We start from the raw sequence: 23,569 nt of genomic DNA on the forward strand, positions 1-23,569 counted from the left end.
CTATCAAAATCATTTTGAATTTCATATTTCCTCTAAATTATTAACTCTCCCTTTTAGCATTATGTCATCTGAACATTTGACAAGCATTTCCTCAACCTCTTCAAGTAATGAAAGAAAATACTGAAGAGTACAGATACTGACATTAATAGTGGATAATAACATCCCTGTGAAGAAAATACATGTTCTCCAACTGTTAGGGTCACTCCCTAGTTTACCTGGGTGAAAAGCCAATAAGCATGCGAGTAAATATAATGTTTCAAAAAAAAATTATTAGAGATATCTCCAAACAATTGGTACAAGTTGACAGCTATAATTCTGTAACCAATTGTTTTATTATGGACATTACAGCAACACAGAATTTTGCTACTGCATGTGTGGTAGACGGGTTTGAGGAGGAGAAACCTACATAAAAATTGTCTGCCCTCTCTGGCAATTTCTCTAGTAAGGGGAGAATATATGCTGACCTATGAATTCTGTATAACTCACAGTACTGCAAAAGATTAAAACAAACTAAAAAAGAGAACAGGTTTGGGGAGGTAGTGGCCTTTCTGTAACTACACTAGCCACCTCCAGCCAACAGCTTCTCTTTCAGGGTATTTAAAGATAATGACCCACAGCCTGAATGACACCCGGAAGCAGATCAGCAGCTAGGATAGCTCATGTAACAGTGGTGTTACATGTGCCACCCGAGAAGCCTTCAAAATTGTTTGCACTGCTCCATTCTGGACTCACTGTCCCGTCCAAATGCTCTAAGCCCCTTGATCCCTGATGCCTAAAGAAGATATACAACTATCAAACCAGAAAAGAGAGATGGATTTCCCACTGCCTCCCCCTTTTTTGGCTGGACATACAAAACAGATCTGTTAAAGTTTTGAAGGGTTTTTTGAAAAGTGACAAAAACGGATGAATTTCTCTTACAAGATGTACAAAAGAGCCCTGCTAACGTTTGGAAAGATTGGGTGGGTGGGTGGGTGGGTGAGGGATTAAAAAAGATGACAAGAAATCAAGATGCAAGATTCTACCTGAAGAGGTGAAGAATTGTGCTTTTTTAAAAGTTTAAGAAAGGAATACAAGGTTGGCTTGGTCAATCAAGAGATTAAGATAGTTATACCTACAACTCTTACTGGACATTTGCTAATAATGAATTCATGACAACGATGGATGTTCTTTTTGGCTAAGATGAGATATGAAGTGAAAAGTATATATAATTTAATTTAAGAGATAGCAATAGATTTTCTTTAATTGTGTGTACTTGTTGGGACTAGAGATAAAGTTTCTTCTACTTTCTTTTTCATGCTATATTCTTCCTTTTCCTTTTATGTTTTTGTAGTTTGTATAGTTTTTACTCTTTTTAACTGTAATCTCTAATTTAAATTACTTGGGAAAAACATGTTATGTTATGTTTCCTAAACACAAGATATATGAAATCTATAGCATTCACACACGTTATTAAGAAGTTTAACCGATAAAAAAATGTCACAAAGTTAGTCCTCCAAGATTAGTTCTTAACAACGTGCTATTTTTTTATAATTATCACATCTAAACGCAAGATGTATGAAGTCTATAGCATTCCCACACTTTATTAAGAAGTTTAACAAATAAAAAATGTCACGAAGTTAGTCCTCCAAGATTAGTTCTTAACAATGTGCTATTTTTTTTATAATTATCTCATTATTTTGAAAGAGATTGCAAATCATTTTTTTCATGATCTGTTTTAGAATCTTTCCAGGAATCCAGGTCAGATTCACTAATCTATAGTTTCCTGAATCTTTGTTTACCTCTTTTGTAGAGAGGGACAACATCTGTCCTCCAGTCATCTGATATGCACAGGTTCTCTTAAGATTTCTTAAAGATAATATTCCTTTGGAATTTGGCCAACTCGTCTGCCAGTTCATCCATTAACCTAGGATGCAATTCATTTGCTCCGAACGATCTGAACTCATTCAAAATGATATTTCCTGCTTGCATTTGTATCAGTCTAGTGCTTCAATCCCACCTCTTTACCTGCTCTTTAGAATTCCCTGACAAAAGCAGAAACCAAAATACAAGTCATGCAAATTTTTATCAAGGTCCTTCTAAAACTAATCACCTAGTCCTACCTAGAGTATCTGCTAATACTCAGTGGAAGCCATTCTTGTAAACACTTCCTCAGTTAATTTAGAAAAGAAAAGCTCTCTTAGCAACCCATTAAAGTGGGGAAATATCTGCAGGACCAGAAACTACTTTATTCACCTTTAAGCCTTCACTTTTAGGAACATCCTTGAGATTTGTGAAAGCTATACATTCTACTGTCAAAATAACAAATGGAATCAATGCAGTGAAATCTAGAATTCAAATCAACATTGAAGAGGAAAAGGGGAGAAAGAGACATCTAGCACCTATCCACATAAAAAAGCAATATATTATTAACATCCCATGTGGAATATTTGCTAATTCAAGCAACTATTAAGTGCCTCAATATTCTTTTAATTTCTAGTTAAATACAAAAACATGTTGCATAAGCAACCTTTTATATTCACACCATAAACACTCTTGGGAATGTTTTGTTTCAATTAACTTCATCCTAAACTAGTACCATTTCCCTTATATTCCCTATTTCCCTCCTTTTAAAATTGACATTACACAGCAGCAGACAAGACCTTACTATGTTTCCAAGAGTTATTCAACATCCTTTAATTCTGTTTTCCCTTGCTGCCCTATTCAAGTCTTTTCCAGCTTCACTCTCCCTTCTGCAATACACATTTCTTACACCCACCAAGACACAGTTAAATCTAAACATTTAGAAGGGGCTGCTTTAAATGCTGTGGGAACTGTTTTTCAGATAATTTTTAGCAGCTTCGGATTGTAATACTCTTTCATCAGCATTTCTCTCATTATACTTTTAAAATGTTTAGTTTTAAATTTTAGAAAGGGGGGGGGAGAAAACATGACAACTGTTTTAAGAATCACAATCCTAAACTTATGAAATAAGTCCGAGAGAAATAATGTTTAGTTCTGAACTTCTCAGTGGACACATGCAAGATCAAAACAATTAAAGGCAAGGCTAGTTGTTGGATAGTGTTGAAATAGATCCCACACACACACACACACACAATTTGTGTATCTTTCAAGTATACTGGATTACCTCAATCACGTGGCATCTGTTGTCTGGGGATGACTAGGGCCATGTAGTTCAAAACATCTAGGGCACCGGGTTGAAGAAAGTTACAGCAGGACAAGACATCATAATGGAGGGCAGTCGCCCCACTTACACATGCTTACTTCTAAAATAACAAATCTATTTACTACTAGAAGCAGAAGGCGTGACCGTACAGTGGAAAGCAACGTTGCGGGGAACAATGGCCCCCTCAAAAGTGTTACTTCAAGGCATCACTTTCTCACTGGGCAGCCAAGGATGACGTCTTGCCCTTCTCTCTTCTTACTCTTTCCAACTTTCTTTCTTTCGCTTCGAACTTTTCTACAACTCGCCAACCCGGCACCTGCTGGGCTTCCCAGGTTCTCCTTTCAGGAATCCCAGGAAATAAGTATTTTTTTTAAAAAAAAAAAAGTGGGGGGGGGAATTAACGCTTAAGTGCAAAACAAAGCGCAAAAGTGAACCAGCAACCACCTCGGTGCGCTCAAGCGACAAAGCAAGCAAAGGGCAGCCTAAGCACGAGCGCTCCTCCCTCCCTCCCTCCCACCAATGGTGGCACCAGTTACCTGGGAAAAGGGAGCCGAAGGTCTGCAGGCGCTGAGCACCAAATCCGTATCGGGCTGGGAAAGTAATCGGCCGGAGGTGGGCCGGGGGGTGGTGGTGTGTCCCCTAAATGCTTCTACATGGACGCGGGGGGGGAAGAAGGGGAGCAGCAGCAGCAGCCTTCTCTTGCCTTCCTCTCTGGCTGCTGCTGCTGCGGCGTCTTTTCCCCTCCCCTGGGTAGCGGAGGCTAATCTGCTTCCACGCATCACTATGGCAGCAACCGGAACAGAGGGTGGAGAAGCCCTTCAGGCACACTGGAGCGGAGAGAGAGGAGGGTGGAAGGCGTGCGGAGCGCTTGTGGGCGGTGGGGGGGGGACGACCGAGTTGCTCATGAGGACAGGGACTTGGCTAGTATGACTAAAGTTTTCTCCCTTCGCCTCTTCTCGCTCCGTCCCGGCAAGAGAAGGATAAGCGTTTGCAGGCTGACGCTCCTCGTGGTAGATTCCCCCCCCCCCCCCGCACTATGTCCGGCTGTCTTTATTTGCAAAAAGCAACCAAAGTTGGCCGGGACTTTTGGGTGGGGTGGGGGTACAGACAGAGGGACAGCTCGGGTAAGACCACTTCGCTTCTTGCTTAGCAGGGAGCTCTCTTTCAGGGGGAGCCCAACACTCAAAGGCGCCGATTTCCACCTCCTCCTTCTCGCCCCCCTTGCGACCCCGCCGGAGACAAAAGGAGGCTTGCTGGAGAAGTTATCCGAAGACCCGTTGAATAGCCAGGAGGCCGGCCGGTGGAAAGGAGCCGCTGTTTTTTAACAGAGGCCCCCGGTGGAACTTTACTTTGAAACGGCCTGTGTTGGTGAAGGCAGGGCAGGGATGCCTTTTCTTTTTTCTTTTGCAAGTCACTGGTGTGACACAGCTTTTCTCATGCTGCTGCCCTCCCTGTTTTCTTGGGTTGCACTTTCCAGTAATCCCCAGCTAGCAGTTCCACCAGATGGAGGAAAAGTTGTATTAATATGTTCAGACGATCAATCTTCCGGAATCACAGGAACTAAACATAGATTTGTTTGCAATATGAATCCAAGTTTGAAATACAGATCCAAGAATAAACTTACAACTTCATGGATAGTTTGCCACAATGGGTTAGGTTCCTACATGTCACAGCCTAAGCCAGTGAGGGCTAACCTATTTGTTGTTGGGTGCCAAAAATGTGAGGGGGCGCGCACCAATAGCACACATGCGTGCCGGCACCCATAATGAAAAGTGCGTCCCCACATGTACATGCGTGTACAAGCCCCTGCACACTCCCCCCCCCCAAATGCACCGCACTGCTCACCTCCAAGCTGAGCTTGGTATTTCCTCCGGGGGCAGCGGAAGAGGCTGTTTTTGCCCTCCCCAGGCTCCAGGAAAGCCTCCAGAGCCTGGGGAAGGTGGAAACGGCCTCCCCACGCCCTCCGGAAAGCTGAAAATCAGCTGGCCGGTGCGTGCATGTGTGCTGGAGTTGACGGTTTGCGTGCCGGCAGATATGGCTCTGTGCCACCTGTGGCATGCGTGCTATAGGTTTGCCATCACGGGCCTAAGCCATGGTTTCCTAATTATTACATTAACAGTAACAGAGTTAGAAGGGACCTTGGAGGTCATCTAGTCCAACCCCCTACTCACGCAGACCTATACTACGGATTTGAACCACCGAACCGCCGACCTTTCTGATTGACAAGCTCAGCGTCTTAGCCACTGAGCCATCTAGCATAGCAACAGGCTTCCAAAAATATAGGAAAGCAATCAAGTTAAGGCTTAGCACCATATAAATATGAACTTTGAACATAGAGCTGTGTCTTGCAATTGGGACCACTTTAAGGTATGTGGACTTCAGCTCCCAAGATTCCCCAATAAGCAATGCCTGGGGAATCTTGGGAGTTGAAGTCCACACATCTTAAAAGCTGCCAAAGTTGAGAAACACTGGAACAGAAAAACAAAGAAAGGAATCACAAGCAGTTTAACAAGAATTTCATATAACTAGCTCTACAAAGCAGCACATGTCAATTATTTCACAAATTAGGTTTAATTTTCCTTCCTGTTGAATGATAAAATGCCTAATTCAGTCATTGCCTCTGCTAACAATAAACCACAATAAATGATGGAAAAGTCAAGTAAAGATTAAATAGTAAGGAATGTAAAGGTTTTAGAGAACAAATTCTAGATTGGTGAAGGGAAAAAGAGCTATTATCAATAGACAGCGATGTCTAAATATTTATTGCAAGGTAACTAAAAAGAAGGGTTTAAAATAATGTGCACGTAAGGAAGGATGAGTTGCATGAGAGACTTCTACCATGTGTACAAGATAATTATCCAAATGTTACAGGATGCCAGTTGAACCAAAACATGGGTATTTTTTCTTCAAAAAAAGTATGTTTAGTGGCTATTGTGGCTTCCATGAGTTTCCCAACACATTTATCATGTCTATAGCATTTTTAATTTGTGTTTATTTTTTCATGACACTGTAATGTGTTGTTATTCCAATGTTACAAATGGTTACTAGGATCCACTAACTTATCAAAATGCTATATGTGGCTGCATTTATCCATTATGCTAAGTTACATAATATGAAGGTAATGTGAATATAAATAGGTATCTGCTGGGTGGGGGTAAGTTACAAAACATTTCTTTCCATGCAAACTCTGTCTTTATAGATTTGCATATGATCTCATGATGGAGAGACAAGAGCTAGTGCTGTGACGTCACGACATAGTTTTCATCATTTCAGCTACAATCATTAGGATTGAATGTCTATGATGTTATGGTCTCTTTGGATTGGCTTTATATGTTAATCCAGTGTTTTTCAACCACTGTGCTGCGGCACACTAGTGTGCCATGACATAGTGTAAGGTGTGCCGTGGGAAAAACACTTTATATATAGTCAATATAGGCACAGAGTTAAATTTTTTTAACATTTTCTAATGGTGGTGTGCCTCGTGATTTTTTTTCGTGAAAAAAGTGTGCCTTTGCACAAAAAGGTTGAAAAACACTGTGTTAATCAATGCAGCCAATATGCTTATGAATCACTGTTTATGGCATATGTGAATTTTAATGCTAGCCATTGCTGTTATTCATAACTCAAGGAAACTCACCCAGGGCAGACTTTGTACTGTCCGTAGCACGGAAGAAATATACTGTACTTGCTTTGCTGGACTTTGCTAAAATAAACATTAATCTGCTCTTGCATGAGCTTTTGCATTTGCTTTATTGTCTCCACCTTTATTTTTTCTCTAGGCAGTTTCACTAAACTTTCTTTCAGTTCAGAGCTAGTTTCCTGTTTGGATATCAGGGAATTTGTGTCAGAGAAAGCAGGTCTAAGTTTAGATCATAACAGAGCATAATGTAGTATTAACAGAATGTCAGTTTGCTGTAGTGGATAAAGCAGTGATGGTGAACCTTTTTTCGCCTCGGGTGCCAAAAACTCGTACACACTTGCGTGCCCACCCCCATAATTTAATGCGCCCACACCGTACACCCTGTGCATGTGCGCATGCCTCCCCGCTGCCTTGTGCATGCACGCACAGCTTTCTTGGAGCCTGGAGAGGGCGAAAACAGCCTTCCCTGCTCCAGAGATTGGAAATGGCCTGTTTCCCGACTTCTGGTGGGCCCATTTTTCACCCTCCCCAGGCTTTCTAGGAGCCTGGGTAGGGCAAAAAATGGCCCAACACACCAACTGGAAGTTTGGGAATGAACTTCCGGGTTGCCCATTGGGCCATTTTTCTCCCTCCGGAGGCTTCAGGAGACTTCCCTGAAGCCTCCGGAGGGCGAAAAATTGCTGAAAATCAAGGCCGAAAACCAGCTGGCCATGCACGCATGCGTGCTGGAGCTGATAGGACAATGTCTTGTGTACTCTCAGAAATGGCTCCAGGTGACACGTGTGCCATAGGTTCACCCTCATGGGGATAAGTTATCAGGCTAGAAACTAGGAGACAATGAGTTCTAGTCCTTCTCTAGGCACAAAGCCAGCTGGGTGACTTTGAGCTAGTCTTTTTCTCTCCACCTTAGGAAGGACACAATGGCACAAACCACTTCTAAAAATACTTTGCCAAGAAAACTGCAAGGACCTGTTCAGGCAGTCTATCACACTTGCATCTGATTGAATGGAAGGTGGGGGGGGGGAACCAGCATAGCCTAACTGTACTCAGGGGTGTCAAACTGGCGGCCCACAGGCTGGATGCGTCACACCCAGGCCACGCCCACCCCAGCTCCACAAAGGGGAAAAATGTCGCGATATGTCACGTGATGCTGCGAGTTTGAAACCTGTGACTGTACTGATTCTCAAATGAAGTAATTCTTATGAGAGGATATAACTGAAACAGATTTGTGCTCAAACATTCGGCTTTAGAGTTACTAGTGTATATATACGTAGATGTGTCTCTAAGAAAGACAGAATAAAAACAGCCTCAAATTCTTCTGGATTTGGCATGCCACAAAATAGATTTATGTCTTCATCGCTGGTAAGAGTTACTTCTCGGAAAGTTACATCGTCCTCTGCAATGGAAAACTACATCTTGATATGGTTTCCATAGCATGAGCCCAGAAGTTGGAATAATAGGACAAAAGAGAGATATTTTTACAGGGTGAAGTGCAAGTGGCAGAATTGAGGGTAGAAATCAGGCGAAAAATGTAGAAAAATCACAGTAACAAAATACTGTAGTGCAAAGATGGGATGCATAAGGAGAAGGGAAGCAATTATGGTGCCAGCAGAAGGCAAGGCAGTATGTTGTTTAGCAATTAAATGAATTAAGGGAAAGGAAGAGAAATGAAAAGATCTTTGGAGATAATGCAGCTGAAAGGACACAGCAAATGAAATTGAAACTTTCTACGTAACATCATATTTTCTCTCTCTCACGATGACTGTGAAAATATTTCACTCAGAAAGGACAGAACATAGAAAGTTGCTAAGCAAGACAGTTTAAGTGAGTTGTACTCCGTTTTATGTTTTTTTTTACCACAGTTGTTAAACGAAACCCTGTAGTTGTTAAGGGAATCATACAGTTATGTGAATATGACCAGTGGTGAGTTTCAATTTTTTTAAAAACCTTTTCTGTAGGTGTAGCCTGCTTTGTGGGAGTGGCTTGCGAGCCATGTGACCGGGTAGGAGTGACTTGACAGCCATGTGACTGGGTGGGAGTGGCTTACCAGCCATGTGACTGGGTGGGCGTGGCCAACTTGTAAAATGTGGTGAAACTCACTTAACAACGCTCTTGCTTAGCAACCAGAATGTTGGCTCAGAAACTCTGGCATTTGAAACACGCAAGTCTTAAAGCTGTCAAGTTACACCCCTTTAGGAAAAAAACCCAGGGGTGTTCAAACTTGACAGTTTTAAGACTTGTGGACTTCAACTCCCAGAATTCCTCCTCTCGCTCTTCATCTTGATGATGTGCGGACGGGCGGGGAGAGGGAGCTGGAACCGGTTCTAAATGGCACTGTAGATTTGTGGAACCTCTTGTACAGAAGAGGTTAGAACTGGCGGGAACCCACCCATGATCTGGCCTCTCCATTGACTTTGTTCGTCAGAAGATTGCAAAAGGTGATCATATGACCTCAGAACACTGCAACCCTCATAAATACAAGCCAGTTGCCAAGCATCTGAATTTTGATCACGTGACCATGGGATGCTGCTATGGTTATAAGTGTGAAACACAGTCCTAAGTCTGCATTTCACACTTATTCTAGTGTTTTTGTAATTTCAAACGCATGCTTGTAAGTCGAGGCCTACCTGTAATTTACAAGGTTAAATTAAGGCAAATTAAGCTTAATTATTTTAAATTGAATTAAGCAAAAATAACCCCAAATTCATTGGCGTTACAGTACTGGCCATCCAACTCAATTTCATATTTTAAAAAATATCATAAAATATTAAATGAAGCTCATGGATAAGCACATGCACGGGGGGAAAACATGTTGTCTTAAGGCAGTGATGGCTAACCTTTTTGTCGAGGTGTCCCAACAGTAGGAGGAGCAGGGGGGTTGCACGCATGTGTGCCCACATCCATAATGCAATGTGGTTCCACCATGCATGTACGCACAACCCCCCGTGCATGCGCGGCCTCACTGTACCCTCTGGACTTCTAGGAGGTGTGTTGGGCCATTTTTTGCCCTCCGCATGCTTCAGGAAAGCCTTCTGAGGGAGAAAAATGGAGCAACAAGCAAACCTCTGTTTGCTGAACTTCCCTGTTCAGTTCAGGAACTCTTTTGTTCCTGAATTTCCGGTGGGCCCTCTTGAGCCATTTCCAGTGGACCCCCTTGGGCCGTTTTTCGCCCTCCCCAGGTTTCCCTGAATCCAACATGCGTACTGGAAGTTTGAGAACGGACATCCGGGTTGCCCATTGAGCCATTTTTCTCCCTCCGGAGGGTGGGAAAAAAGCTCAACATGCAAACCAGAAGTCCGTTCCCAAACTTCTGGTTTGCGCATTAGGCAGTTTTTCGGCCAATGCGCCTCTGGAGGGCAAAAAACAACTAAATATCATCTTGCCAGTGCGCGCATGCACACTGGAGCTGAGAGGGCAACGCATCATGTGCCCTCAGAAATGGCTCCGCGTGCCAACTGTGGCATGCGTGCCATAGGTTCGCCATCACGGTCTTAAGGTTTCTTTTTCTTTTTAAATTGGAGAGATGTGAAAATAACTTTCTGTTAGATACTCCCCCGCCCGCTGACAGACTGACAGAGGTTTCCACCAAGGTCCTCTGTTCTGGCGGGAACAGAGATTGAATCCCATTGGTCAAGAGGTCTGACAGATCCCTTTAAAAGGGTATGTTGCCCGACCATTCCTCAGCTGGATGTTTACTTGACTTGCAATAAACAGCTGTTGTTACTGAAGCCTTGTGTGCCTCCTTTACCCGATCCAACACTTTCTATCTCCTTTTCTATGGATACTGAAGTATCCCAATTCAAAACACCCTTGATTATTGATCAGAATAAAGCACGCCACCTTAAAATAATGAAACTTATAATCCTAATGATGATGAAACTTTTAATCAATTAATGAAATAATGAAACTTATAATCAAAAACATACGAAGGACAGCTGCAGGAATGGGGTATGGCCAGTCTAGAAAAAAGAAGGACTGGTGGTGACATGATAGCAGTATTCCAGTATTTGAGAGGATGCCACAAAGAGGAGGGCGTCAATTTATTTTCCAAAGCACCAGAAGGCAAGACAAGAAACCATGGATGGAAACTAATTCATGAGAGACCTGGAACTAAGGAGAAACTTCATAACAGTGAGGACAATTAACCAGTGGAACAGCTTGCCTTCAGAAGTTGAGGGTGCTTCATCACTGGAGGTTTTTAACAAGAGACTGGATTACTACTTGTCTGAAATGGTATAGGATATCCTGCTTGAGTAGGGGGCTGGACTAGAAGACCTCCAAGATCCCGTTCCAGCTCTATTCTGAATTGAATAGTTTTATCAGGAAGTTTTATCTTCCTGGTTGCCGAGAGCTTATAGCCCTCCACTTGGCACAGTGGTGTCATTAGGCTGAGAGACAAAAGACTGACAGAATGACGCACTCTGGGAAACAAGACCTCTGCGTACCAGGTTACCATTATCCTCCCTAGGAACGGCTCTAGCCCACCCGCCTACCTTTCCCACTGCAGCTGGACGCAGCTCAATGATGGATTCAGCCTTTCAGTCTGGAAGAAAGCTATTTATATCCTCATTCAGCCTGTCTCTGATGCTATTATTGTGTTTTCTCCCCATCCCCAAGAGGCATTATCCAGCATCTAAAGAGATGCTTCTTTATTTCTTATTTATTATAAATGGATCATTGTGCCCAAACATGAAGGAAAACTTCCTGTTTCCAATAAAGACCCTGCAACTCAAAAGGTTTTCCCCATCACCATCTGATTCCTAACTTAATGTTCTTAAAACTCAGGAGTTAAATCATGCATGTTTTTTTTGCAGGGGGGGGGGAGAGGGAGCCAGCCGTGGCCACGTTTCTTCAAATTTTAATTTAACTGGATTATCTGGGTTTTTAAAGCAATTAGGGCTAATAGGTTTCCTGTTAAATGAAAAGAATATTCAGGTTCTACAGTGTCATATTTCAGATGGAAAGAGAGCAAAGAACAATACACAATCCATTCGTTTTGAGTTAAATAGACGAAGCATGTGTTTTAGTTTAAAATCTGTTTTATATACTGTTTTGAGTCAGTACAACACACCAACCAATAAATAAGAAAACTATTTCCTATCTAGAACTGTCACATACTACAAACTTGCAGCCTTCTATGCATTGTTCAAAGCTTACAAAAAACATATCATCAGAATAGGTAAATCTTTGCTACGTTAAATCAAAACTAAATACGTTTCTGAAAAAAGCTAAATATTTTTTCTTGAAACACATTGAGGTTTGCGTGTATAAATAAATATCTGTAGGGATGAGGCAACAACACTTTATGCAACACATCTGATTCTGACAAAAATAAAGGACTTCGATGTATGTTTTAAGCCTCCAACTAACTAATGGAGTTTCAGAGATAACACTGTACTTTATTGCGGGTCAATTTATCCTTGACATAATGGGGAACTTTATCATGAACAAATGAATATATCAAAGTGAAAGATCTCATGGTGTGAGCAGTGGTTTTAAACTTACATAGTATCTTTCATTTCTCCTGCTAGCCAGATGCCCCTCTAAGCCACTTCAGGTTTTGCAGATTTTGTAAAGATAATGAGGTTAAATGCTTCAAATTGCCTGCTCTGCACCACATGTGAAACAGCTGTAGGCATATCTATATAGAAATACATTCACATTCAAGGAGCTATTCCAAACTATGATTTACAAACTCCTAAATCTTCCTAATGGAAACTTTCCTATTTCAAGAATGTATTCATTTTTGCTACCTGCTCATCACTCTTAGAAAACATAGCTAAATAGATTTTATATGTATGACATTTATTACACTTCTCCACATCTTTCTATTCTTTCCGTCGTCATCATCAATATCATCATCATCATCATCATCATCATCATCATCATCATCATTTTAATAAATTTATATGCCATCTGACTCCCAGTGACTCTGGGACATCATATCCATACATTGCTTCATGCACTGCCCTTTGTTCTTTAAACTTCCCACTTGGTTTTTGTTAATTATATAATTCCCATCTCATTCAGTTTGTGTCTCTCTTGATATGCCCAATTCTTGCTTCCATGTAAAGAAGTGGGTGGAACTCAACCTTATACAGTATATAGCTGCTTTTACTTCTTTTGACAAAGATTCATTCCCCACCCTAAGAAACAGTATGTTACCAATTACCTTTCTACTAGCATTTGTACCTATTTTAATTGTAGTTCATCCATTTCCTCATCTTTAGGAAACATTTTATCAAGCAACACGACTTCATCTCCTTGTCCTAGCTTTTTAACCATTTATGTCTAATGTGAAATTATTCACTCTATTTTCCATAGGTCTTTGAAATATTAAGTTTCAGTCCTGTGCTCTTTATTGCATTATATAATTTATCTAATGTACGGTAAGGTGGAATCCAGATTAACAATTAACACAGGTCTCCTGTATCCACAACCAACACACCTGTATCGTAATCCAAAGTATTACTTGGAACAAACAAGGAAACAAACCAGGAGAACAGTCTAGATCCATATCTTATTCCTTGTTCACCATTGAATCCTTTGCATATGACTCCCACATCATTCCACTTTTGTTTCCTTTTTTCTAGGTTCATTTTATTACAAGACCAACTTTGATACCACCAAATATAGATTTATTTCACATTCAAAATGTCTCATCAGCCAGTATACGTTACTAATTCTCTCAGTGTTTAATCATAAACAATCAAGTCAATAATACATTTACGGTAGATTTATATTCATTCTTTTGCCATGAACGTGTATAAAAAAGCTCTCTGCTTTAAACTGTATATTTGAAATAAACATACCTTCCTCTTACTAGATGCTGACCAATCACTGTTCTCATTCATTCTTGGAAATCAAATGGTCAAATTGCTTTTAGTTCTCTTTTCATACTCATTCCTACCCATCTATTCATGCTACCCAACTGAATTCAGTTTTCCCTGCACCACAGTTATCTAGAATGTTGCACAATTGTTCCTAAGATTCTTCTAGTTCTGCCAGAGATCTATCTTTACTCTGATTTTTACATTCCTCCTTTTTCTCTTACTTCCACATACATATATGTATCCATAATTTATTTCGTTAGTCAATTCATACATTTTACTACTTATTCCTTTTAATTTTTGACTCTCAATCTTTATGCCCTGGTGAAATAGGCCCAGAGACACTGAGATTATGGCTTTATGATTATGGTCAATAATATGATTTTCACATAATTCTTTTTAAGAGAAGCCATAGACTATGCTATAACCTCATTTAAACTTCTGCCACATACAACAGAATCAGGGTTGAATTGGTAGGCCTTATCAATCTAAATTATAAACAGACAAGTGAATAAATGTTCTCTGCTAACAATAAGGACAATAGTAGTTTGTTTTGGCCTATTTTAACCAGTTTGCTACAAGCACCAACAAAGTTCAATTAATCACAAGCATGCCCACATTATTCTACACAATTTAGCAATTCTAATCAAGAATCTGACCATTTTGCAAACCAGCACACTCAAACTCACATATTGTTCAGGAAAGATTATCTAAAATGATTACTCTATAAAGAATTTCTCCTAATTTCTAAAGAAACCAAGATTTACCCATTATATTGGTACAAGAACTATTTCAAAATCATTGTCTCTTGTACCAATGACGTAAAATGTAATTCTAATTAAATCTCCTGTGATGTTAGTGATTAATTAAAGACAAATTTCTTAAATTTGTGATTCCATCCACATGTTAGCCAGTGGTGGGATTCAGCCAGTTCACACCACATTGGGAGAACCAGTTGTTAACTTTCTGAGCAGTTTGGTGAATTGGCTGTTGGAAGAAATCATTAGGGCAGAGAACCGGTTGTTAAATTATCTGAATCCCACTACTGATCATAGGCTTCTGAAAACTTTTGAGGGTGTTGAGATGTGGGAACCAGGCATATGTTGCATGGTGTGATCAAATGTGAAATTGATATAGAAAAGATATCTTGATCTTAGGAAAGTAGAGATTGTAAGAAAGACACACAAAACAACTCTACCTGGGCCTCTGAAGTAAAGAGCAACTGATAGGTTTTCAAGATCCTAATACTTCAAATTGCATTGAAGTGCTTTCCTGGTGTTTTCTGTTTCCTATGCGTGTCTATCTCCCCCCCCACCCGTTTTTTATTTCATATTATTTATACATATCAATGTGTGAATAGTGTGATATCTGGGTATCATACATTTTAATACAAATGGACATAATATTATTACTCAGTTATTTCATTTTCATTGTTTCGTATTGTTTAAACATACCTAATACTATCAATTTCTAAACCTCCCTCTTATTATTACATATATCTTTGTGTGTATGTATGTATATGTATGTATGTGTGTATATATATGTGTGTGTGTGTGTGTGTGTGTGTGGTGTTTGTGTGTGTGTACATATATACACACACATATATAATTATTATATACAATTATTCCCCTCTTATTTCTATCTCTATTTTAATTTTTACCTCATTTTACTGTAATATTCAAAGATGTTTCTTTTGTATCTTCCATTTTTCACCTTCTTTGTAATTCATATTTCCCTTTTTTAGCTCTTCACATCTATTTATATTAAAGTTTCATCCTTCATTCTTTCATTGTTTCAATGTACACTTCTAGTACCAATCACAATCATTCAAACGTATAGAATAAGTCTATTCATGTTCTTTCCAATTATCCAATCAGTGTGATTCTACTATTAATGCACATGCTTACATTAAAATATATTCTTTCATTATCTAATTACCCATTATTTAATTTTATCATTTCATTGCTAATTATAATATTTTTATGCATGTCTACGTGTCTCTCTCTTGAAGGTTGACTTACTGCTTGCTTTGAAGGAGATTCATGTTTCCTGGCAGGCTTTTTAAAGCATTATTTTTGAAAAGGAAATAGCCAGAAGCACAACAATATAGTCCAGTGGACCTGATCCCCCATGTAATATATTATAGACTTCCTCAAAGGGTGCAAGTCTTGCTACCTAACAAGAATTTCATGTAATATTTTTCATACCAGTGAATGCAGTTAGCAAACAAATATATGAAGTAAAGGATGAGTCACATAAGGAAAACTCCATGCTACAACAATAAGCTCGCACAAGAGAATAACAGTGAGGTTACTAGTGGTTTTATGTAAAAGAATAACGAAATGGAAAATATTTCAATCGTATGTTACACTTAGGTGAGGTATGGCAATACAGAATTTTGTTACACTTCCATGTGAAGGTCCCAAAACGAAGACATCGACTTTCCAACAGCAGAACCGAAAGACATGGAAACATATAGACACAGTCACGTATTTTATGGAACAATCTGAACACCAAAGTGAGTATTGATAGCATCACAGCGGAGTTGCAAGATTCTTTTGCCTCTGTAAACAGTGTAGGGGACTACAGAGCAGTAGATGCATAGCCACTCAGAGTGGAACCAACACCTGCCCCACTTCCATTGCCCATGTATTTCTGAGAGGCACGGGAACCTAAGCAAGAAAGAGGTAGCAGCCATGGTGTCAACTAAGTTGCTGCTCTTGTAGGCTTTGTGTTATGCATAGGTGAGGATGGTGGGGGGGACATCCTTTCCCCTGTGAGTATTCATTGGTTATCTGGTTACCTGTGGAGAGACAAGACAGACATAGGGGTAGTGATGATTAATGAGTAGTAATGGTAACAAACATGTTGGGTTGGGTTGGGTTGGTTCAATAATACTATTCTGCTCCTTTCCTAGTCCCTTTTTATTATTGCTGGCACTGATATTGGTATGTTTTCCCAGAAGACAATACAATAATTGAAGTAATACTCACCCGTCAGATGTGAAAATATGGAGTGATTTCTGTTTCTAGTGACTATTCTTTTGGGGAAGCCTCTAATCCTGAAAAAAAATAAGGATTTCATGAATGTTGGATCTTCCAGTTAAAACAACAAAATGCTTGATATTTCCAACTACGGTATCTATTAGGGCTGTGCAGTGCTCCAAATTCAGTTCCAAAAATGGAGACTTGAAATGTGCAAGAACATAAACGAAGTGACTCTGAAACTCTTAAAGCAGGGGCATATTTTGTCTGAATTCTCTCTAGGGGTGGGCTTCACAAATTTCTCTTTCTTCAAAAACCGGTTCTCTGCCTGGTTGTTGGGTGGGTGTGGCCATGGTGGGCGTGGCCTAGTCAGTCTCCTGCACCACTGGAGGGGGGCATTTTCACCTTCCTCAGGCTCCAGAAGCTTTCCTCAAGCCTCTAGGACAGTGGTTCCCAAACTTGGCAACTTTAAGACTTGTGGACTTCAACTCCCAGAATTCTCCAGCCAGCCAGCTGCTGGCTGGAGAATTCTGGGAGTTGAAGTCCACAAGTCTTAAAGTTGCCAAGTTTGGGAACCACTGCTCTAGGAGGGTGAAAACTTCCTCCCCTGGGCTCCAGAGGCCCTTCAGAAGCTGAAAACGGCCCGTTTCTGGCCTTGAGAAACTTCTGGAAGGCCTGTTTTTCCCCCTCCCCGAGCCTCCACGCAGGCTCTGCACTTACCTCACATCCGAAATGGTCCATGTGGAGACTCCTGGGAGGGGAGAGACCAACTAGGGGTGGGATTTGGAGGTTCTCCAAACTGGCAATAACGTTAGCTAACCCATAGCAGCCCACCCCTGATTCTCTCCCATCTAAACAGTCCCTACACACAGCAGGCTCTTCATATATGAGCATACACAAACTATTGAACAAAATGTAAGGGATGAATGTGAACCAAAGCAGAAGCTTCTCAAAGACTAGGATAAAGCAAGCCAGAGATAATCTTGGCTCGCACCTCATTCTAAGTTCTAAATTCATTCATTCATTTTTGGTCTGCCCATGTGCGACTAACCTCTATGAGCCAGGAAGGCTTTTAAATTTCAAGTTAAATTTCAAACTTTAAAATAATATTTTGAATAATAATATTAATCAATGAACCTCTCCCCCCCCCCCCGCACTCCCACTCCCATGAAATCCTCTTGCTTACCTGTGTGATGTACTGTGCCCTTGCAGTCTCTCACTTCCAGTTGACTTGGGTTTTCTAATGTGTGCTTGTCAGTCTGGACTTCTTCAGAACACCTGTAAGTTCTTTGAAATAAGTCATTTTATGTCCCATCTTCAGAGGTGGCCTTGGCTTTTTCACTAGCTGCAAATAGTCTTCTCTCAGAGCAGTGTTTCTCAACCTTGACAACTTGAAGATGTCCGGACTTCAACTCCCAGAATTCCCCAGCCAGCATTCGCCACCTTTCACTGTGGCGTCTCAGGAAGCAGAAAAAGGGAACTCCCTGCTTCATGTCTTGATATCTGAACAGTATTCTGTTCTGGGAACACTTAGACCAGTTTTGTAAGTCGTTTTAGAACGAATCTTATCCTCCACGAACTGAGGTATAGAACAGGAGAAGAAGATAGCTGTCTCTGTGTCCTCAGAAGTAACTTCTTTTATTGAAGCAAAGGTGGGCAATTGATGGGAATCCAAAGCTTATCCTATACCATCATTGCCAAAAATTGGTATTTTTTTTACAATTGCAAGGAAGAAATGCATTAAAAACAGTTCCACAATTCCTGAGGTAAAGATAAAGGTTCCCCTCGCGCATATGTGTTAGTAGTTCCCAACTCTAGGGGGCGGTGCTCATCTCCATTTTGCTGAAGAGCCAGCGCTGCCCGAAGACGTCTCCATGGCTATGTGGCCAGAATGACTAAACGGCAAAGGTGCATGGTCCACTGTTACCTTCCCACCAAAGGTGGTCCCTGTTTTTCTAGTTGCATTTTTTACGTTCTTGCAAACTGCTAGGTTGGCAGAAGCTGGGACAAATAACTGGAGCTCACTCCGTTACACAGCGCTAGGGATTCAAACTACCGAACTGCCGACCTTTCTGATTGACAAGCTCAGTGTCTTAGCCACTGAGCCACTGCGTCCCTCCTTAAAGTAGGCTTAATATCTTTTAAAAGCAAAAGAAACCCTGGGAAAAATGGAATAGTCCCAACTATTTTGCTCTTCTGTTTTAGCTCTGAGCTTCCCTTCAAAACAAAAGTTTGGTAGCTCTCAGAAACAGAAAGATTGTTCAGGAATGCTCTCATCAAGAAGAGGGCTAAGCAAACATATGCATTCAATCTCTTTCTTCCAGGTGTGAAATTATGCACAACTAGCTGGAAATTCTGGAAGTTTCAATCTCTTTCTTCCAGGTGCGACATTATGCCAAACTAGCTGGAAATTCTGGAAGTTGTAGTTGCAGACAAGTTATCTAAGAGAGAGCAGTCAGAAGTGAATCTCAAGTTTCTTCAGTAACTGTTAATCATATAATTAGGAATCCATTTGCTTCTCTGCAGATAGGTGGTGTTTTTGGATCACACGTAATCTACCCAACAGAGAAAGTGTTTAAGCCTGAGGCTCCCAACAGGAATGTGCTGACAAATTATCATAAAGATACACAATTTGTGGAATTTAATCAGCATAACGACTGATTTCTGTGGTTGCTGGCAGGACTTGAATTTGTAAGTGACTTTTTATTTATTATTATGCCCGAACATGCCAACGTTAATTTAATTTTTCCAAAAAAGCTGAAGGATAGGTTGATCCAAAAGGGCATGCCGGTTTTTTTCCTTAGATAAAGCTGTTGAGATTCTTCATTCCTTAAGGGAGCAGATCAGCAGATGTTAAGACATTGCTTTCTGTGATTCATATTTATGCACACTGACACATGTAATGGTTTGGTTCTAAGTCCAGGGGTGGGCTTCAAAAATTTCAGCAACGGGTTCTCTGCCCAACTGCTCAGTGGCCGTGGCCATGGTGGGTGTGGCCTAGTCGGCCTCACGCACCTTGGCCGGAAGGGGCATTTTTGCTCTCCACAGGCTCTGGAGGCTTTCCTCGAGGCTCTGGAGGGCAAAAATGACCTCCCCAGGCTCCAGAAGCTGGAAATGTGACCGTTTCTGCCTTCATGAACTTCCAGTAGGTCCATTTCTCACCCTCCCAAGTCTTTGTGTGCGCGCTGCACTTACCTGCACCCAAAACAGGCCATGTGGGGACTCCTGGAAGGGGGGGAGGCAGCCAGGAGTGGGATTTGGGGGTTCTCCTAACTATACAGAATCTTACCTAGAGGTTCTCCCGAATCCCTGCAAACCCCCAGCAGCCCAGCTCTGGTTCTAACCCATTTTCTAAAAATACCAAGTTGCTGGATAAATCTTAGTTTACCAAATTCATACATTGTGTTATGAAAATATGTCTATATCTTTTTTATTTACTTTCTGTTCTGAGCATACCTACTGATAGCCCTTAGCATATAACTGTAATTGAGCCCGGATGTTGTGTTGATCCCTAAGTGGGTCACCCTGTAACCATGCCCAATTTGATGGGTTTTGCAGTGGTCATTAAGTGAACGTTGAGGTTGTTAGATGAGCACAGTGGTTGTTAAGTGAACATGGCGGTCATTAAATAAATGTGGTGGTTAAACAAACCAATTTTATTCAGTGGGTATATATTTTTTGCCTGAAATCAGAAGTAAATGCTAGAAACTGGCAAAAAAATGTTGAAAATCACAATCACATGATCATGGAATGCTGCAAATGACCTTAACTGGAAGGCGGTTGCTAAGTGCTGAAAACCATGTTGTAAATACCTTTGGGGGGGAGGTGTCCACTGTAACTTTGTACAGTCGCTAAAGGGTTGGTTGTTAAACAAGAACTACCTGTACTTTTCATTCATCTTATCTTTACATGGCTCTCATATATTTCAAAGATTCACATGCCGAGCTCAATGAGAAAAAAAATTACATGCCTTGGTAATCCCACACTTGGAATACTGCATTCAGTTTTGGTCTCCACAATATAGAAAAGATGTGGAGACTCTAGAAAGAGTGCAGAGAAGAGCAACCAAGATGATTAGCGGACTGGAGACTAAAACATATGAAGAACGGTTGCAGGAACTGGGTATGTCTAGTTTAATGAAAAGAAGGACTAGGGGAGACATGATAGCAGTGTTCCAATGGTAGGTTTCAATTTTTTTTAGAACCTCTTCTGTAGGTGTGGCCTGCTTTGTGGGAGTGGCTTGCTGGCCATGTGACCTGGTGGGAGTGGCTTGTCAGCCATGTGACTGGGTGGGAGTGGCTTACCAGCCATGTGACTGGGTGGGCGTGGCCAACTTGTAAAATGTGGTGAAACTCACTTAACAACACTCTTGCTTAGCAACAAAATGTTGGCTCAGAAACTCTGGCATTTGAAGCATGCAAATCTTAAAGCTGTCAAGTTACAAGATCCTTGCACCTCTAACCCTTTAGAATAAAAACCTCCAGGAGTGTTCAAACATGACATCTTTAAAACTTGTGGACTTCAACTCCCAGAATTCCTCCTCTCGCTCTTCAACTTGATGATCTGCGGACAGACGAGGGGGAGGGAGTTGGAACCGGTTCTAAACGACACTGTAGATTTGTGGAACCTCTTCTATAGAAGAGATTAGAACTGGCAGGAAGCCACCCCTGCAGTGTTCCAATATCTCAGGGGTTGCCACAAAGAAGAGGGAGTCAAATTATTCTCCAAGGCATCTGAGAGCAGAACAGGAAGCAATGGGTGGAAACTAATTAAGGAGAGAAGCAATTTAGAATGGAGGAGAAATTTCCTGACAGTTAGAACAATTAATTAGTGGAACAGCTTGCCTCCAGAAGTTGTGAATGCCCCAATACTGGAAGTCTTTAAGAAGATGTTGAATAGCCATTTGTCTGAAACGGTATAGGCAGGGGGTTGGACTAGAAGACCTTCAAGGTCCCTTCCAACTCTGCTATTGTATTGTACATTGTCAAATGCAGGAAATCAGGAATCAATGTAGTTCAATTTAATACATGTTTATTATATGGTAACACTCTCTACAACAAGGATGTCAAACTCAAGGCCCGCAGGCTGGATTTGACCCGTGGGGCCGCCCTGGAAACCGTGAAGGACCACCCCGTGGTGCCTCTGACAGCACGTGGCTCTCCCGGGCTCCATTTTTGCTGGCAGTGGGTTGCCGGAAGCCATACCAGCCGAAAATGGAGATTGGGAGCCTGTTTTTGCTGGCAGAGCACTTGGGATGCCACAGGCGCCCCTGACATGGGTGATGTCAAACTGACCATGTCCACCCTGGCTACACTCACTCCAGCCCTCCAAGGTCAAATACAACCCTGATGTGGCACAAATTGAGTTTGACACCCCTGCTATACAAGAATCTGAACGACTAAAGGTCAAAGCAAATAGGCAGTAGATAAGTCAATGGAATTCAAGGAGGGGTGGACTTAGATCTCTTATGGGTGTGAAGGGACTCGAGACTCCTCTTTCAGGCTCAGCCTAATCATCTCTTACAATATGTACATAATCAGCCATAAAACAATGCTTTATAAACTGGGACCATACAAAATATTATGCCAACACCAATTACATATTTTGGCTTAGTATAATGCATCAACAACTAGAGGTGGGTTGCTCCTGGTTCGGCCTGGATCAGGCGAACCGGTAGTAGCGGCAGCAGGAGGCTCTGCCCAGCCGCCCAGACACTTCTGCGTATGTGTAGAAGGATCGCATGCGCGTGCGAGCGCACCTGAACTGGTAGTAAAAAAATTGGAACCCACCACTGATCAACACCACTTGTTATAGTTTTCCTTCGCATTGTTAATGAAATCAAAAAGATCAATAATTACAGTATCATTAAGAGCTAATCTGACCATGAGACAGAATAAAACAAGGGTGGGTCTTGATAGCACCGTGATGGCAAACCTATGGCACGCATGCCACAAGTGGGATGCAGAGCCGTTTCTGAGGGCACACGAGGCATTGCCCAGTCAGCTCCAGCGCACATCCGTGCGCTAGCCGACTGATTTTCAGCCTTGATTTTGGCCATTTTTCACCCTCTGGAGGCTTCAGGGAAACCGCCCAACACGTGTTTTTCAGCACAAAAAACTGCCAAATGCACAAGCCGGAAGTTCGGGAACGGACTTCCAGTTTGCGCGTTGGGCTGTTTTTCGCCCTCAGGAGACTTCAGGGAAGCCTCCTACTTTTGGCACCCGAGGCAAAAAAAGGTTTGCCATCACTGTGGTAGCAGATGAAATTAGAGCAGCAGCCCCGAATTCCCTTCTTCCAGATCTGTGTGCATCACACAATCTACTCAACTATATTGAACAAACCAAGCTAGTCTGTTTTCCTCAGATATGATAAGACATTATTGTCCCTTCATCAATTCTGAAGTAAACTGTTCTGCCAATAAATTTTTCTTTGGTTCTATATGTGAACAGGAGATAGAAAGAAACTTCTAATTCAGTTATTTTATAAACCAACAAAACGTAATGATTGTTGGGACCTTAAGGACTAGGGGAGACAAGATAGAAGTATTCCAGTATTTGGAATACTGCCACAAAGAAGAAGGGGGTCAACTTATTTTCCAAAGCACCAGAAGGCAAGATAAGAAACAATGGATGGGAACGAAACAAGGAGAGAAGCAACCTGGAATTAAGGAGAAATGTCCTAACCGTGAGGAAAAATTCATCAGTGGAACAGCTTGCATTCAGAAGTTGTGGGCTGTTCATCATTGAAGCTTTTTAAGAAGAGAATGGACAACCATTTTTCTGAAATAGCATAGGCCTCCTGCTGAAGCAGGAGGTTGGAGTAGAAGATCTCCAAAGTTCCTCCCAGCTTGATTAATAAAATTGATTGACTGCACACTCTTCAGGTAGAAAAGACCATCTTTTCATTTCATTGATAACTGAATAAGTGTGGATGCCATTTTTTCAAATTCTCA

General features: G+C 41.4%; 1 protein-coding gene across 3 annotated transcripts in view; it reads right to left on the reverse strand.

Moving 5' to 3' along the window:
• SPATA13 (spermatogenesis associated 13) overlaps positions 1–23,569 on the reverse strand; it is a 93,541-nt gene that overhangs the window by 54,929 nt on the left and 15,043 nt on the right. Inside the window, exon 1 of one of the 3 annotated variants that reach the window (XM_087721228.1) lies at positions 3,700–3,824. The exons of the other annotated variants lie outside the window; for them this stretch is intronic. The gene's annotated coding sequence lies outside the window, so the exon portion shown is untranslated. Of the gene's footprint in view, positions 1–3,699; positions 3,825–23,569 lie in introns of those variants that run through there. 3 annotated transcript variants of the gene reach the window in all.

The sequence above is a fragment of the Thamnophis sirtalis genome, unplaced genomic scaffold (genome assembly GCF_051295495.1).
Source record: "Thamnophis sirtalis isolate CommonGarterSnake01/CBP01778 unplaced genomic scaffold, rThaSir2_p1.2 scaffold_8, whole genome shotgun sequence".
In the NCBI taxonomy this organism is placed as follows: Eukaryota; Metazoa; Chordata; class Lepidosauria; order Squamata; family Natricidae; genus Thamnophis; species Thamnophis sirtalis.